This window comes from Cebidichthys violaceus, unplaced genomic scaffold, assembly GCF_023349555.1.
Source record: "Cebidichthys violaceus isolate CVI_PGR_0920_01 unplaced genomic scaffold, fCebVio1.0.p SCAF_30, whole genome shotgun sequence".
Taxonomy (NCBI): Eukaryota; Metazoa; Chordata; class Actinopteri; order Perciformes; family Stichaeidae; genus Cebidichthys; species Cebidichthys violaceus.
In genome coordinates this window covers 444,267-460,124 of record NW_027176484.1, presented here as the reverse complement: position 1 = coordinate 460,124, position 15,858 = coordinate 444,267, and the positions used below count along the sequence as shown (strand labels likewise).

The 15,858-nt window shown below is 42.2% G+C and overlaps 1 protein-coding gene across 1 annotated transcript in view; it reads right to left on the bottom strand.

Moving 5' to 3' along the window:
• Positions 1-15,083, bottom strand: part of lrrc4cb (leucine rich repeat containing 4C, genome duplicate b) — a 43,341-nt gene extending 28,258 nt beyond the window's left edge. The window contains 1 exon segment of the mRNA XM_068724352.1: positions 13,839-15,083. The gene's annotated coding sequence lies outside the window, so the exon portion shown is untranslated.
• Between the last annotated feature and the right edge of the window lie 775 nt (positions 15,084-15,858).

Here is a 15,858-nt window from a genome sequence, read left to right as displayed (position 1 = left end):
GAAGTGCTTTTAAAATTGACTTTGTCCAAGGTAATTTACAGCAAAACTGAGCAGAATGTATTTGTTATGGCTGGCACTGACAATATGCTGTTGTTATTTTTTTTTACTGACCTGAATATTTCTTCAGCTGTGGTACTATTTACACCATGCATCTAATCATTCCATTGTTATTGCTATGTCTCTCACACACACACACACAAAAACCCTAATCATAGCAAGTTTGAAGGTTAGCAAGGATTCCTTCCATCCTAAACACTGTTTACACAGACGCAGTTCTCTCACTCACACACACACACACACACACACACACACACACACACAGTCAGTTACACATGTACAGGTGTCTCATGGGACCTCCTTGCAGCGCTGCCCTTTTCCTCTGGATATGCTCAAACAGAATACACGAGCTCGAGGGCTTTGGAAGAGGGCCAGGCTCGTCTCCTCGATTTTGGGTCATAAACGCGGCCTCTGCCCGAGGACCCCGGGGCCTTTTAAAAAACAGGGCTCAGCTTGATTGGACACACTTCTGTTGCTCCAGCCCGACTGCTGGCAAGCCAGCTGATCAGAGAGGCAGAACAAAGCCGGTTCTCTTACAAGCCGGTCAGCTCTCAACCTCATACAGTAAGCAGGATATAAATATATATATATAAAAAAAAAAAGGCCGTCTTCGCTTCGCTACTGCTTGTAGATGGTGGAAACTGCTGTAAGGACAGCAGCCAAGGATTGTGTATCAACATAGAAATAGAATAGGAGTTTAGACCACAAATTGTAATAACATGCCCAGCGACTACAGATGAAAATTAGCTCTCTAGCTAACATTTACATTGAGGTGAACACTGAAATGTTGACTAATGTGCACTGTCCCTGGTAAATTAATTAATTAATTAAAACTAAATAGAACTGACATTCCCATTCAAATCGGCATAGCAGGATGGTCAGAGCTGGCGGCCATTTGTTATGTGTGCTGCATTGTGGTCACTGAAGTAAGCTAACTTCCATACAAACTAAACCGATTTACAGCAAGTCACAAGCTTCTTTTCTGGAACCAGTGTAGCATTAAAGCATGGTGGTGAATCAACAGGCTAGCTAGCTTACTAGAAGGCAGCTGGCTAGTTAGCTAGCTTGCTAATTCTGCCATCCTTTAATGCTACACCGGTTAGAGAAAATGAGCCGAAAAAGCGGCAGCTCTGGCTTTTAACGGTCCCTCCGCCTCACTCCCCACTGCTCTGGGGAAGGACAAGCTACCGAACAAGCTAATTAGCCAGCCAGAGCTGGCGGCCATTTGTTATGTGTGCTGTTGCATTGTGTTCACTGTAGTAAGCTAACTTCCATACAAACTAAACCGATTTACGGCAAGTCGCGACTAAAACAAGCTTCTTTTCTGGAACCAGTGTAGCATTAAAGCATGGTGGTGGAATCAACAGGCTAGCTAGCTTACTAGAAGGCAGCTGGCTAGTTAGCTAGCTTGCTAATTCTGCCATCCTTTAATGCTACACCGGTTAGAGAAAATGAGCCGAAAAAGCGGCAGCTCTGGCTTTTAACGGTCCCTCCGCCTCACTCCCCACTGCTCTGGGGAAGGACAAGCTACCTAACAAGCTAATTAGCCAGCCATCCGAGAGCTGTGTCCGCTCTCTTCCTGGCGAGCTACGCCTACCATTTACGGCCCCAGTGTCGTGTGTTATCTTATCACCATAACAACTAACAACAATTTATTTTGTACTTGTCAAATGACCATGGCAACTGTTCAGTGACTTTCTTTTTACTCCCAATCCATTTCTACGGCGATAGATTAGGCATCAGCAGTTCATTTCAACAGGTCCTGAGGACGGTCCCTATACATTCTGCATACAGCCTTGCTTACGCCGGTGTTTTGAACGCCTAATTTGTTCATGAATAATACAACGTGAACCATTTGGCTCATGAATATGAAATAGATAGAACCAGAGGCTCTCCCCATAATCAACAGTCGACGCACACAGGCCGTCGTCAGCTCTGTAGCTCTGCAGCAGTATTTCCTCTGGTGCATTTAGCCGATCACAGCCGATCATAGCCTTAGCAGAATGTTAGTGTTGGTACAAACTGTCCGTGAATAATGTGTGAATGCACCGTCTTTCGTCGCCAAGGATATTTTAGTGGATCACAGACGTTCTCCCTCTCCTTCTGTCTCTTTTTTTTTTTTTTTTTTTTTGCTCTCTCTCATCTTTATGCACAGACAAACGGTATTTACAGTGTGACAGCCCTAATTCCCTAGAAAACCAACTTCTTATAACATGCAGCAAAAAAAAAAATGACGATTGTAATATTTTATTCACTGCTGTTGGATAAACAGTGTGCTCTCTGTAGAAACAACAGTGAAACATGATGCAGAGCCGAACTGCTAATGCACCAACAATCTCTTGCCCATTCGTTTACCCCGCTTCAAGCCACATGGCTCTGCTCCAGCATGGCCATATGCCCCTTAGCCTAGCTGCTCTACGCTATATTAAATGACTCATGATACGGAGTCTACATGTCATCACTACCCAAGAATGAGAAAACACGACTGGGGGATACAATCTTATGAATAGATATGGATGCTCGTTTGGCTCAAGTCATAGATTCAGTTAAATTAGATGTCAATTCCACAACACTGTCCTTCAGGGCTGATTTACTGCCTTCATCAATTGGTCTGTTGAACCGTTTTTTTAGATATCAGAAAATTGTGACCTAAAGATTCAATTTACATGTTTATGATTATCATAAACTAGCTGACATTTAACAAGTTGAAATCAGAGAATGTTTAGCTTTTTTTGCTAAAAAACTCAAAACTCAAATTATGAATAGTTACAAAATAGCTGTCGGTGTTCTTTTGGTCGATTGTTGAATGAGTCTTTTGATTACAGCTGAAACTAATCACAGAGTCATTTTTTTTAAGCAGGAATAACAAACATTGCATGGTTTTGGCTTCTTCAAATTAAGAATTTGATGGTTTTCTTTGCCTCACATGAGTAGACGTAGTTGGACAAGGCACACAATTTAAAGACATCACTTTGGGCTTTGTACAATTAGACTTAATGATAGTTAATCTGCAAATAAAACAAAAACTCAGTAATATGCAATCCTCGTTGCGATGTGGTCTATTGAGAGTGCATTATGAAAACAGGCACGCTGCTTAAATGTTGCTGATTTTTGCTTCATTTCAGAAGGGGCGTGCTCCTCTTTGGGTTTGTATAAACCCTTTTCCCTTTCAGAAGTATTTTTTTTTCAAGCCCATTATATCAACAATACAAGGTTGTCAAACTAGAAAATGAAGCTCTTTTCAGCGCCTGAAAAGTTTGAGGCAAAGCCCTTCCAATGCCTTGCTTTCTTCTACACTAGGTATGACCTTGACTATCAAATGGCAGAACACTCGTGTGGCTCTCTTTGGTGTAGGTTGGACTGCGCTTTGTAGTTGTGTAGCAGCATAAGCAGAGGCTGTGCATGCTTGTTAGTGGGTGGCATACAATATATATTCATCGTGTCCCACGTATAAGCTGCTTTTGCAGGGTATAAATTTGCCCTCTGTGGGTCTGGTATTAGCACTATGAGTCAAACCCACCAAAAGTTGAGGGGAGGTGTGCAACGTTTAGTCACGCTGATGGCATGGGTGACCGTCTTGTCTTTAGACTTTTGTGGTTTTGATTGAAATGCCTTGACAACTATTGGATGAATTACCATGAAATGCTGACATTACTGTTCTAATCGGGGGGGGGGAGTCCTCCAATACTGTAGTTCATCATGACATCTCAAAAGCCTGAGCTGTCCTTTATGTTTGGTGCCGATAAGAAAATGTCACTGTGTTAACACGCTAAATTTGAAATGTTTAGCCTAGTAAGCGTTGCGCCTGCTAAACATCAGCATGTGGATTTGAATGCTGAATTTAGCATTTCGCACAAAGCACCACTGTGCTACGATGTGGGTTGGGTGTAACTCTGCCAAACCCACTATATTAACAATACATGGCTGCCAAAGACGAAGCTCAATTCAGTGCCTGAAAAGTGGACATTTAGGCTAAGAAATACAAAGTTTTCACCGAAAAACAAGGTTGTATTCTGAGTACTTTGTCTGACTGGACACACACACACACACAATGTGTATTTATGTGTCCAAGACATTGATCCATCCTTATCTAATGAGATGACAGGTCTTGCTAATTAAAAAACCCTGCACCACACGTAGCAGGTAAGTTAGTCAAGCAGTGCTACATTCTCTAATATCATTAAATGGCCCTTATTGTTACTCATTTTCATTACCAAAGGTGTGAATGAGATAAAGACTCAGGACTCCCCCTCAGCTGGTGTCCGTATTCCCTGCATGGTTAATTAAAGTCCAGACAGCAGGTGCTATTTAGACAAGCTTGCAAAATATAGCTTCAGCTGTGTATTCACAAAAGACATTACAAAGAAACACTTACCGAGCTTCAGGTGTAACAAATAATTAGGGCTGTGACTAATGAATATTTTCATTATTGATTAATCTGCTGATTTCCCTCTTCATTAATTAAGGTGAAACACTACAGGCAAAAACATTGTTTTTCCATGAACTGGTCGATTTTGAGATGTTGGGCTAATCTGCTTCCACACCACGCCCTCTTTGAGATTAGTGGAAAAATAACCCCTATCTAAAATACTAGTGTAGGTGTTTATTCTGCTCCACATTGTCTATTAGCATGTGTAGAATGTGCCTTCGTTCACAGAAAGTTAGCGTTAGTTAATGCCTCATTTACATATTTAAATACCATTTCAGAAAAAGTGTAATGAAAAAGTAACTGTCTTAATGTAAGTCACCAAGAGGGGAACTTTTCATGGAGATAAAGTATTAGTTGAAGTTTTTACCCATACTACCTGTAAGTGTCCTCAAAATATTGTAATTGTACAAATGAGTAAGACTCTGAGCCAGAAATCTCCACTTCAGTAGCTCTTACATCCACCAAACGTTCCAGAGTTATTCCAACCTGTACTCTGAAGATTTTCACAGAAGGGTTTGCACGCTAAGTTATGCAAATGTACACCAATTTTACATGAGTGTACCTTCATTTGCATATTTAAACATAATATTTCAGAAAACATGTAATACAAAAATGTATAATTGTCTTAAAGTAAGTCTGGCTATGTTTTATGGAGGTATGACATGTTTATCCTATTTACCTGTAGTGTCTCCGATTAATTCATTGTTCTGTTTAATTACAGATAATAGTGGACAATAGTCGTCTTAAACATATATTCATATTTACATTTGATAGGCAGGTACTAGTGAGTTTTTGGCAGTTGTTGACCTAAAAATGACATAAAGGATTAATCGATTATCAAAATTCTTTAACCATTGATTAAACACCCAACTCAGCATTGTTTTTTGGGTTAAGCCAAGTGTTGTTGAGCCATGCACATGATTTTAGATGTGCTTAGGTTGTTAGACGTCTGTGTCTGAGATTTCTGCCGCCACCCAGTTAAACAAACATTATAGAATTTTCTTTGTAGTTTTTGAAGCATTGAAAAATGGTTTTAGAAAAAAAACAATGGCAATGTGTCTTTCCAGAAACAATACTTAACTTAGTCTGGATAACCTGCTACTATTTATATCCTATTGTCTAATTTATGGCATATTTAAAGCCTATGAAGTGATTGATTTAGTCAATATCGAGAGAGCGTTTGTTTTTAATATCTTTTAATGGAAAATAAATAAAAACAACTAAATTGAGTCTTTAGGTCTTCTAGGATTCTCATCCTGCAGATCTGCGGATCCAGACTTTTTTTTTTTTTTCAAAGGTTTGGTAACTGTGATGAATAAAACATGGTATGAGACAAATGTGCCTTCAGTGATGTAAAACAGTTACAAGATGCAGAAAACAAGTAAAGGATCAAACTATAGTGCAGCTGTCATTTAAGTACGTATTCAAGGCTTAATGTATGTCACAACAAATGAAAGGGACCTTGTGTAATTATTGAGAATGAATGACACAAAGAAAGGCATCGGAGGAGCTTTACTCTTTTTTTTCTTTTCCTTTGAATCTAAAGGACAAAATGCCCTTGTGGCAAAGAATGAGGTTCACCAATTATGTATTAGTACATGGCAACAAGGGAACGAGATGTTCGAACAGCCTTGTTCAAGCCCAGAAAACACTGTGGTTAAAGAGAGACGTTGTCATAAAAGGGGGAAAATGTAGCAGAGGCGACTTTCAGCCACCCACTAAAGAGGCATTCTTGTCAGACTTACAAGATTCCCTTCTCGGTTTAGTAGTGTTTGACTTGGCGCCAGTTACTGGGGTTTCATCTTTGCCAATTAAGCCAATCTAATGTATTCCAGCAACTGGAATCTAAGCTGTTTGCCAAAGCATTAATGAACGAGATATTAATTTCATTCTTACACTGATTTGGTAATTTCCTCCAATGCATCGTGAATCAGTTTCTGTTCCTCGTGAGTTGCAACATGAAAGTCCTCTAAGTAATGTCGAGATATTTTCATCAATTACATCTGAGCTAAATGAACTGGCAGGAGATAAAAAAAAAAAATGTACATATGTGGGGAATTAGATAAATAGGGTAAAGTTAAGAGAGAGGGAGGCCGACAGAGAAGGGAGGGCATTGAACATGAGAGAGATAGAGACTCATCATGACCGTCATCACTTCAGCTGTTATCCCTAATTCTCTAAGGGAATATCTCAGTAAGGCGGAGTAAATTTGTGGCTGATAAGCTGAGACAATGAGATTTGCCCGGGCTTTGTGGCAAAGCCCTTCCAAGGGCTTGCTTTCACCTACACTAGGTTTGAACTTGATGCATCAAAAGGCTCATATGGCTCTCTTTGGTGTGGGTTGTGTAGTTGTGTTATATACAGCAAGATAAGCAGTAGCTGTGCAGACTTACAATAAAGAGTCATCGTGTCGCACATCTTCCTGTGCTCTTTGCAGTGTAAAGATGCAATTATTTCCTCTGAAATGGGCACTATGACTCAAACCACAACAACTTCAATTGGCTAAATGTTAGCATGCTAACAGGCTAAACTAAGATTTTGAACACCACGTCATTGTAAGCATGCTAGCAAAGTTGTCTTTAGCATTAAGCTGCCTTTAGCTACATTTTGAGCAGTGCGCCAAGTGTAGCATGTCCGCCATGGAAATAGAATCGGAGTAGAACGGACACTGAGCTGTTTTAGATGATCATTTGACGAGTACAAAAGAAGTAGACAACACATGTTGGTGGGGCCGCAAATTGTTCTCGCAACTTTGTGAAGAAGATGGTGGACGCAGCTCCGCAAACGGAAAGCTGGCTAGTTAGCTATGTAGCTTCTCCTCTTTCGGAGCGGCAGGGTGTGAGGCGGACTGTAAGACCTAGTAGCCCGCTGTTCCTCTCATTTTCTTTGATAGCACTACACATTACAGAATTAGCAAGCTAGCTTACTAATCGTGCTTTAATGTATGGATGAGGCATCAATTGTTACATTTCACTCATTTACTCTGGCTCTCTATGCTTCCTAACAGTAACGGCTTGTTTTAGTTTGTACTCCAAAACGTCACCTCAATGATTCTTTGACTTGCCGTAAGTCGCTTTAGTTAATACGGTAGTTAGCCGGCAACAGTCGCAACGGCAAGCCATACACATAAAATATATATACAGTATATATATATGTATGTATGTATGTATGTATATATATATATATATATATATATATATATATATATATATATATATATATATATATATATATATGACCAAACACTCAATTCATAGCGTTGAAAGTAAGCTTTTTTTTATGTTTTTAGCTTGCTACTTTGCAAAGAATAATTTGTGTCAGTTCCAAAATGGATCCCAAAAAGCTGGCCAAGTTGATGGTTACAACAACATATCAATTTGTATACAGAAACTTCACCTCCTGCAGCATAATATGCTACTTTTCCCTGTCCATCCATATCATCAGTATGTTCCAAACCCTCATAATTTGGCAAAGAAGTGACAGGAACATACTGACTATACAGATGGACGGAGGAGAGGCAGATTATGCTGCAAGAGTTTTGAGGTTTCTCTGGACATTTTTGTTACTTTTTCTTCCCCCCTCTGCTTCGTTTTTTTATTTTTTATAATTCATTGGAACAGCTGTGAATCCCAGCTGTGGTCCTCCATGAAGGAACAAGAGACACCTTTTAAGCCTACACACTGGGACAGTGTGTGCGATATTCAAAACATAGGTTTACGATTTCAGTTTCTTGTTTGTCTTCGTGGCTTGCCATAGGAGAGCCATACATATACATTTCATCCTAATAAACATTTGTTTTGACCATTGCATGCCAACATTTTTGTAAATCCAGCATTGAATCTCATTTTGAAATCAGAATTGTGTTTATACTATTTTACAGGTTTAATAGTCAGCAGGTTTTATTAACAGAAGGTTTTAATATAAAGCCTTGAATATATATTGAACAAAAATCAAAACACTACCATTAAAACAACTAACACCCATGTTTGCCATGTAGATTATAATCTAATAAGTGTTGATTTGGTGTTTTGCAGGGCAAACGACGTGAAAGGGCGAAACGTAAGTTCAGGTAACGCCTTCGGTATCGGGAAGGAAAATGGCTTATATGGCTATATGAAGATGGTAAATTTAGCTCACATTTAACCTCGATGTCTAGACGTCTTTGGACCTGCAAATCAATACCATACCTTCGCAGGAGATGATTAACTTTGCTAAATGTTTTCACTGTTCTTGCTAATAAAATAGAGAGGACATAACGGATCCAATGAGGGATTGGTTTGACTTTGAACTTGACTAATCAGAGTGTTTTATCAGCTTGGGATCGGATCCAAAAATGAAACCAGCTATAAAAACGCAGCCCGACACATTCCCAGGAACAATTCCCATGATGCACGGCTTTGTGTGATTTCCTGTAAGCTGTATCAACCGATATGTCTACATGTTACTACACTCTGTTGAAAACTTTTGAAACGGTACAAAAATAAAAAGCAGCGAAATGGTTGTATAAAAAGCCATAATTGGCTTTAGGACATTGTTTACTGTGATTATGCATTCTTCAGAGCAGTGGGGGCGGCACTCAGCTGCGCCTCACATCACAGCATCACCATACCTATAATCACAGCAAATAACGCTGACTGCTGAGCATTATCGCTAAACTCTACGTATATATATATATGTGTGTGTGTGTGTGTGTGTGTGTGTAGGCTGTTGGTAAATCTGTAGAGGAATCTATAACGGGCATTATGGCATTTGCAGAAAGTGGCTGGTTGCTGAAGAGGCGGGAACGTGGTACCCGTAGCCCGAGCATACTCCCTCCATCAGAGGCTCTTGCTGGAGTTGATGGCTGGTTGCTGCTGCAGGCCACAACAGACACATAGTACACAACACAGATGGTGAAATAAGGCACCAACGGCTACAGTCAAAACAGTGAATGTGTCATAATGACATGTGTGCCATAAGTTATGTTTTTTTTTTTTGTTGTTTTTTTATTGCAGGCATCAACACTGTCACTCCACATAAGGCGCACTCAGCGGTAATGAACTGTAGTAGGTCGGCAGGCACACACGAGCGGATACAGCCTGTTCCCAAACCACCACATTAATATTTGTTGATTTAGAAATGCAGACTCGTGAATGACACGGAGCAGGATTCGCTGAATAATCCCCCTTTCTGGTGCACAAAGGCATAACTTAAGCTGCTACAGTGAATACTAAGTCTCTCTAGCCTGGCATGCGTTGGACTCTCTCACACCCGACGCAGTTCAACCCGCTCAGATCGGCCTCGTCTCTTGACTCGACACAAACACATGTTTTTGGAGGTACCGCTGGATAGCTACAGAGTGCTATCTATCAAAATGGAGCCCACTGGAACTCAGCCCTTATCCCCAGCTCGCTTATTCATGTCACACCGAGGCACACTGTACATACACATTTACAGAAATGCACACAGTCCTGCTGTGTTAGTTAGGAGGAGCCAAGACAGAACCTCGGCCATAATTTATCGCCACTCCAAATGCCAGTCCTCATATCAGTATGCAGAAGGCCAAGACGCCAATATAAATTGATGAAACAACAAAACAGTGCCCCCGTATAGTAAAGCATATCTCTCAAAAACACTGACTACCCCATCAATCCCTAAAAGTATAAGTGCAAGGCCGAAGATAGTAATTTGAAAATGTATTGGCAGTTTTTGCTGTTGACAGATCGAATCCTAGCGGGGCCACGCTCAAATGCACAAACCAGACGGCAACCTCCGAGTCTGAAGTCTGAAGCCAACGTTGCAGTGTCTTAAACTCGCATTCTTTCTAATGGCCATCAGGGGGCGACTCCTCTGGTTGCAAAAATAAGTCTAATTGTATCGAAGTCTATGAGAAAATGACCCTAATTCTCATGTCCTTTATTACCTCAGTAGACATTGTAACCATGAGTACATTGTGTCAATCTCTAGTTTAAAGCATGATGTTCATTTAGTACATTATGGTCCCATTTCATGTGAAATAGACCCTAAAGCAGGGGATGCTTTAGGGCGGGGCTACCTTGTGATTGACAGGTTGCTACCACGGCGTTGTCCGGTCTGGGAGTTGTCCGTGTTTTTGTCTTAAAACTTTAACCTTTTAACGGTGTGTTTTCACTTCGTGAAAGTTAATTGTAACATTTTGGTCGCCAAAAGAAATGTCTTATTCATTGTTTGGTTGCTCTTAGCTCCACCCCTTTTTAGTGGCACTTTTGGTTGCAAAAAGCCAAGATGGCGACAGTCCAATACAAAGATGGAGACGGCTAAAATGCCAAACTAGAGGTTTCAAAAACCGCAGTCCACAAATCAATGAGTGACATCGCAGTCACTACGTCCACTTCTTATATAAAGTCTATGTAACAAACATCGTCGTTACACGAAGAAGGGGTTCCAGGCTGGTCAGAAGGTCAAGACAGAAGCTACACAAAAGGGTGACATTTTCATCTAGCAACTGAGCTGATGGAACCAGCATAATATTTGGGACTTTGTCTGATAAATGACCTGTGTGTTATTCTTTTTGTCCATTAATCATTTATCTGCTAATTGCTATTGCCATGAGTTTGGGAAATTAATTAGGAAATCCGAGTTTTGACTGACAGGTCATTGACATCTGAAACATTGACTGGTCCTTAGAATTAATCCATGATTAATGTCCCACCATGCTTGTTGTTGTGTGTCAAAACCCCGGGCAGAGCCGTTTTGCTCATTATTTTGTTTCCCTTGGCTCAGTAGAAGAAGTCTCTGACTTTTACAGAGGGCTGATTGTTGAAGTACATTTTCGCTGGAGCCTCTGTGATGTTCATTTTTTTTTTTTTTGACTCAATGATGTTTCACAATTGGAAAACGCGGCTAAGTTGATGATGGCAGGGAAAAAAGAAGAAAAAAAACAAAACGTTGTAGCGACATTACCACCCGGGAAGAACGGGGGCAGATAATCCTAAAAAAAATGATGTTAGTGCATTGTTTCCAGACGCAAGAGGAAGAAAAAGAAGGCACCATGAATCAGCTCTCTACAAATGTCTGTCCGAGGTGTAAGACGGCAGCTTGTCGCAAGAAATTTAGAGGGCAATATTATGGAACTGCGTCGCGTAAAAAGCCCTGATTATACCTAAATTACCTCCTCTTTTTTTTTTTTACGCAGCAATTTGTGCAAAAACAAACAGTGTTTTACTGAGGAAGGATGGTTCGATGAGTCACCCTGTTCTGAACCAGCGGTTGACTACATGTTGTGTCACGCATGAAAAGAAATCTATTCGCCCAAGTGCTTATTTCCCACAGTGAAGGCTTCTGTCAGAGCTTGTTCTGGTGAGCGGTCCTGGCGTGGTGTACATCCATTCCCTTAGCAGGCAGGTAAATGCCAAAAAATCTGCAGCGGCTGTCAGGACGAACACATTTATTATGCTTCGCTGTTTCTGTCCTGATGACTGAGGGAATATTACAAGGTGACAGGAAGCAAATCCGCAGACTGTGACGGGGGTCCCTGCGTTATTCGGCAAAGCGTGGAAATCACGTTTGCCACCCTGGCAGTAATGGTCACCGGTCCTCTACCAGGCAGAACATTACACTGATTGTATAAACAACGTTTCTGACCCCCCCCCCCCCCCACCACCACCACCCCGCCTTTTGAAATCCACACGGTGGAACGTCTCGAAAGCTCAGTGTTGCAGCTCAGGTGGCTCATGTTGACCCGATGCCCTATTGAGACACATATCGGCGCAGTTACCAGCGGTGCACTGAAATACTCCAGGCCTGAAAATGTAACCGTAAAGGTGCTGAAATGAGTTTGTTTGGGTTTTTTTTGCATATCATATGAGTTGAAAACACCACCAATAACTTGGCATTTTCTAACTTGTTTTCACACATTTAAAGAGCCACACTAAGGAATAAATGAACCAGACTTTCTCCTGTTATCAGGACCCTACATTGCTGTATTTAGGGTGATTCAATTCACCGCTTAATCCTCAAACTTCCAATCAAGCAGTTCTACAAGGTGAACTACAAATGGGCAGGCAAAATATTGTGGTAAACCGAACCTTAAATTGACAGCCCCGTTCTTAAAACACTCCCGAGTTTGTCCTTCATTTTACAGGCAGGTAGTAAAATCGCCAGATGTGCGCACGAGAGTGTACACTCGAGGAAGAGCGGGGTTCAGCTTTTTTTTTTTTTTTTAAGTGCAGTGCTTTTTGCCTGCAGAAGCACTGTGGCAATTTTCAGATGCGATGTCTGCTCCAAATGCGGCTCCCTCTGCCCATTTCAGCCAACACACACACACACACACACACGCATGTATTTTCGGCATCAAGGCATTTCAGCACCTCCCACTGATGGACAGCTCCTATTCACATTTTCAACAAAAAAAAATCAAAAAATGGAAAAGAAAAAAGAGGCTGTATTGCCAAAGCAACAACTCTCGGACTTGATTTTTTTCAGGGGGGTAAATGCACCTTGTACTTCTGGTTAACCTGTGGTAGGGAGAAATGACAACCTCATTCATATCACCCATGGGTGGCTTTGGCTGGGGGGGAGGGTTTGCAGACATACTGGGTCAACAAGCAGAACCACAGAGAGGAAATGTGTGTGTGTGTGTGTGTGTGTGTGTGTGTGTGTGTGTGTGAGGTTTGTGCATGAGCAGATTCTGCAAAATAAAGCTTGACCCGGAGCCTTTCTGCTTCGCCACATCCCCACTCAAAGCGTCCTTTCCTGAGGGGGCCGCCTGCCCACCTGGCCAATCCCGCGCTCTTGTTGCTGCAAACGTGTATGCTGAGAATACCTGAACTGAATTTGAATTACCATATGACGTAGGCCTTTTTTTTTTTTCTAGCAGTAATGTCCTGCTGGCAACAGGGGCTACCACAAACCCATACAGTCTCAAGTGCTCAAACACACAATTTGTTGCACCAGCTAACCCTCCCTACACACACACACACACACACACACACACCGCAACCCCTTTCCAGTCCCTATCAATCTTTATCTATATATATCTCACACACACGCACGCACACATTCTGAAGCACACACACACACACACACACACACACACAATCGCTCACGCTCGAAAGAGGATGCGACAGCTACCTATAGAGATGGGGATAGAACATGTCAAAAGATACGAATGCAGAAAAAAGTGTCTTTCTTTCCGGTGAAGTCTGCGAGCCAAGCAGAATTCACCGGTTAAATGGCGATGAATCGGTTTGCACGGGGACACACAACCGCACACACACACACACACACACACACACACACACACACACACACACACACACACAGCCACGCTGAATAGCCTCAATTGGACTGGAATTCAAGCAACAACAAAAAAATAAAGAGAGAAAATACTTACGCATTTTTTCGAATGAATGAAATCGAGGCTGAGAGCAGTGAAGGAAAAACCAGCAGGGCCCCGGTCCCCGTTTTCAAGATTTGCAGCACGAGCGAGGCACAAATCTCCATGTGAAAGGGGATTTTTTTTTTTTTTTCTTCTTCTTTTTTTTTTTTTTTTTGGAGGGCTGCTGCAGTCCGCGTCTCTCTCGATCACAAGTCAAGATGCTCGCCTGCTAAAAAAAAAATACCAAACATTCAGAAAGAGTTGCGCGGATCTGCGGTGCGGCCACCATCCCCCTCGGATGTCCACTGAGCGCCGATGAGAGCCCTCGGAGGAGCAGCAGTAACCCCCTTGGACTTGAAGATATTCCTCTGGACTGAGGAGGAGGAAACCCTGCAGAGTTTTTTTTTTGATAGGGGGGGGGGGGGATCAAGTCTGTATAGGCCCTTCTTTCCCCCAGAAGCAGAAGCAGTCACAGTCCAAAAAATTTGACTTCCACCGGTGGTTTTCCTCTGTGAAAGATCGCTAAATCAAATCCCACATAGAGCGAAAAAAAAAAGAAAAAAAAGAAAAAGATTACAACCAAAGTGGACTTATTCTTTTGGATTTGAGAGTCGAGCTGTATTTGTTCACGCGGATCATTTACTCAAAAGAAATGAACGCGATCAGAGGAGCGACGTGACAATTAATTACCCATTTAAAGCGTTGTTAAGGTCAGCGCAGAAAGGGGTGCAGAAGCGTCCTACCAAAAAAAAAAAAAAAAAAAGCCCCGAAAACGCGCCTATTGGGTAGAATTAAGGATATCCGTCCCACTGCAACCATCACACGCGTCGCATCAGGACAAATGGGTTGCCATAGGCTGCTCTACCAAAAAAAAAAAAAAATCGCACGCGGCATACAGTATTTTTCTATCAAGTAGAACGGGGAAAGATCCACGGGATGATATTTGTACCCCCCCCCTCCCCTCCTCCTTCAAAGCAATCCGGTGTATCGATTACATAAGCGCAGCTATTACTAATAATTCCCCTTGTCAGGGAGAGTGTGTCCGATCCGGGTGGTGTGGCAGCAGCATCATCATCATCATCATCATCCGTGTGTTGCAAATAAAGCGGTATTTTTTATTTTTTTTTTCTCCCTGCCACCGGCTCCTAATGGTTCCCCCGCTCGCTGCAGTCCATGACTTGAATAGCGAGCACGTTGAAATCACGGTCTCCAGGCACAGATCTGGCGCGCGCGCGCGAGCGAGCGAGCGTGCGAGTCACGTGTATGTGTGCGCATGTAGTGGGTAGGTGCGCGCGCGGGCGTGTGTGTATATATATGTGTGTGTGTGTGTGTGTGTGTGTGTGTGTAGGCGTGAGCGTGTTCCCGTATATCGCCCAGGGACCACTTTAACTTTGACCACTTTGCCTGCGCGTCCATCTGCCCGTTTAAATCACCCAGCGGTCGTTAATTATCAGGGATCAATCGCATTAACGCATACAGCCCAGATCTGATGTCTCTCCGAGTGTGTGTGTGTGTGTGTGTGTGTGTGTGTGCGATTCAATTGTTGATGAGGTATGGTTGCCACCTACAGGCGTTAGTCTCTATGCAGTCATCCAAAAACGCAACCGTCACAAACACGTTCCCATTCCACACATTCAACATGTAGAGAGGTCTCATCGCTCCTCCTTCCACATCTAATGCACAGCTGGAACATTGTGCAACATGTAATCTTCAGCTGCAAAAAGAAATCATGCTTTTAGAGGTATTGGAACAGTGCATTCATTATCTGACCGACCGCTGTTTCCGCTGAACGTGTGTGTGTGTGTGTGTGTGTGTGTGTGTGTGTGTGTGTGTGTGTGTGTGTACACGCGCGGCCAATATATTCCTTTATACAAATGCTGTCAAACGCAGACAAAAGTAACCTAGGCAACTCCGGCGTGGCTGAAAACCTGCTAATTCCCGTTTGCTGCCGATGGTCAGATGAAGGGGAGAAACTGCATTCGCCGCAGGTTTGGCACTTGTGGTGCGACGAGGTATAAGTCACCGAAGACTTGCA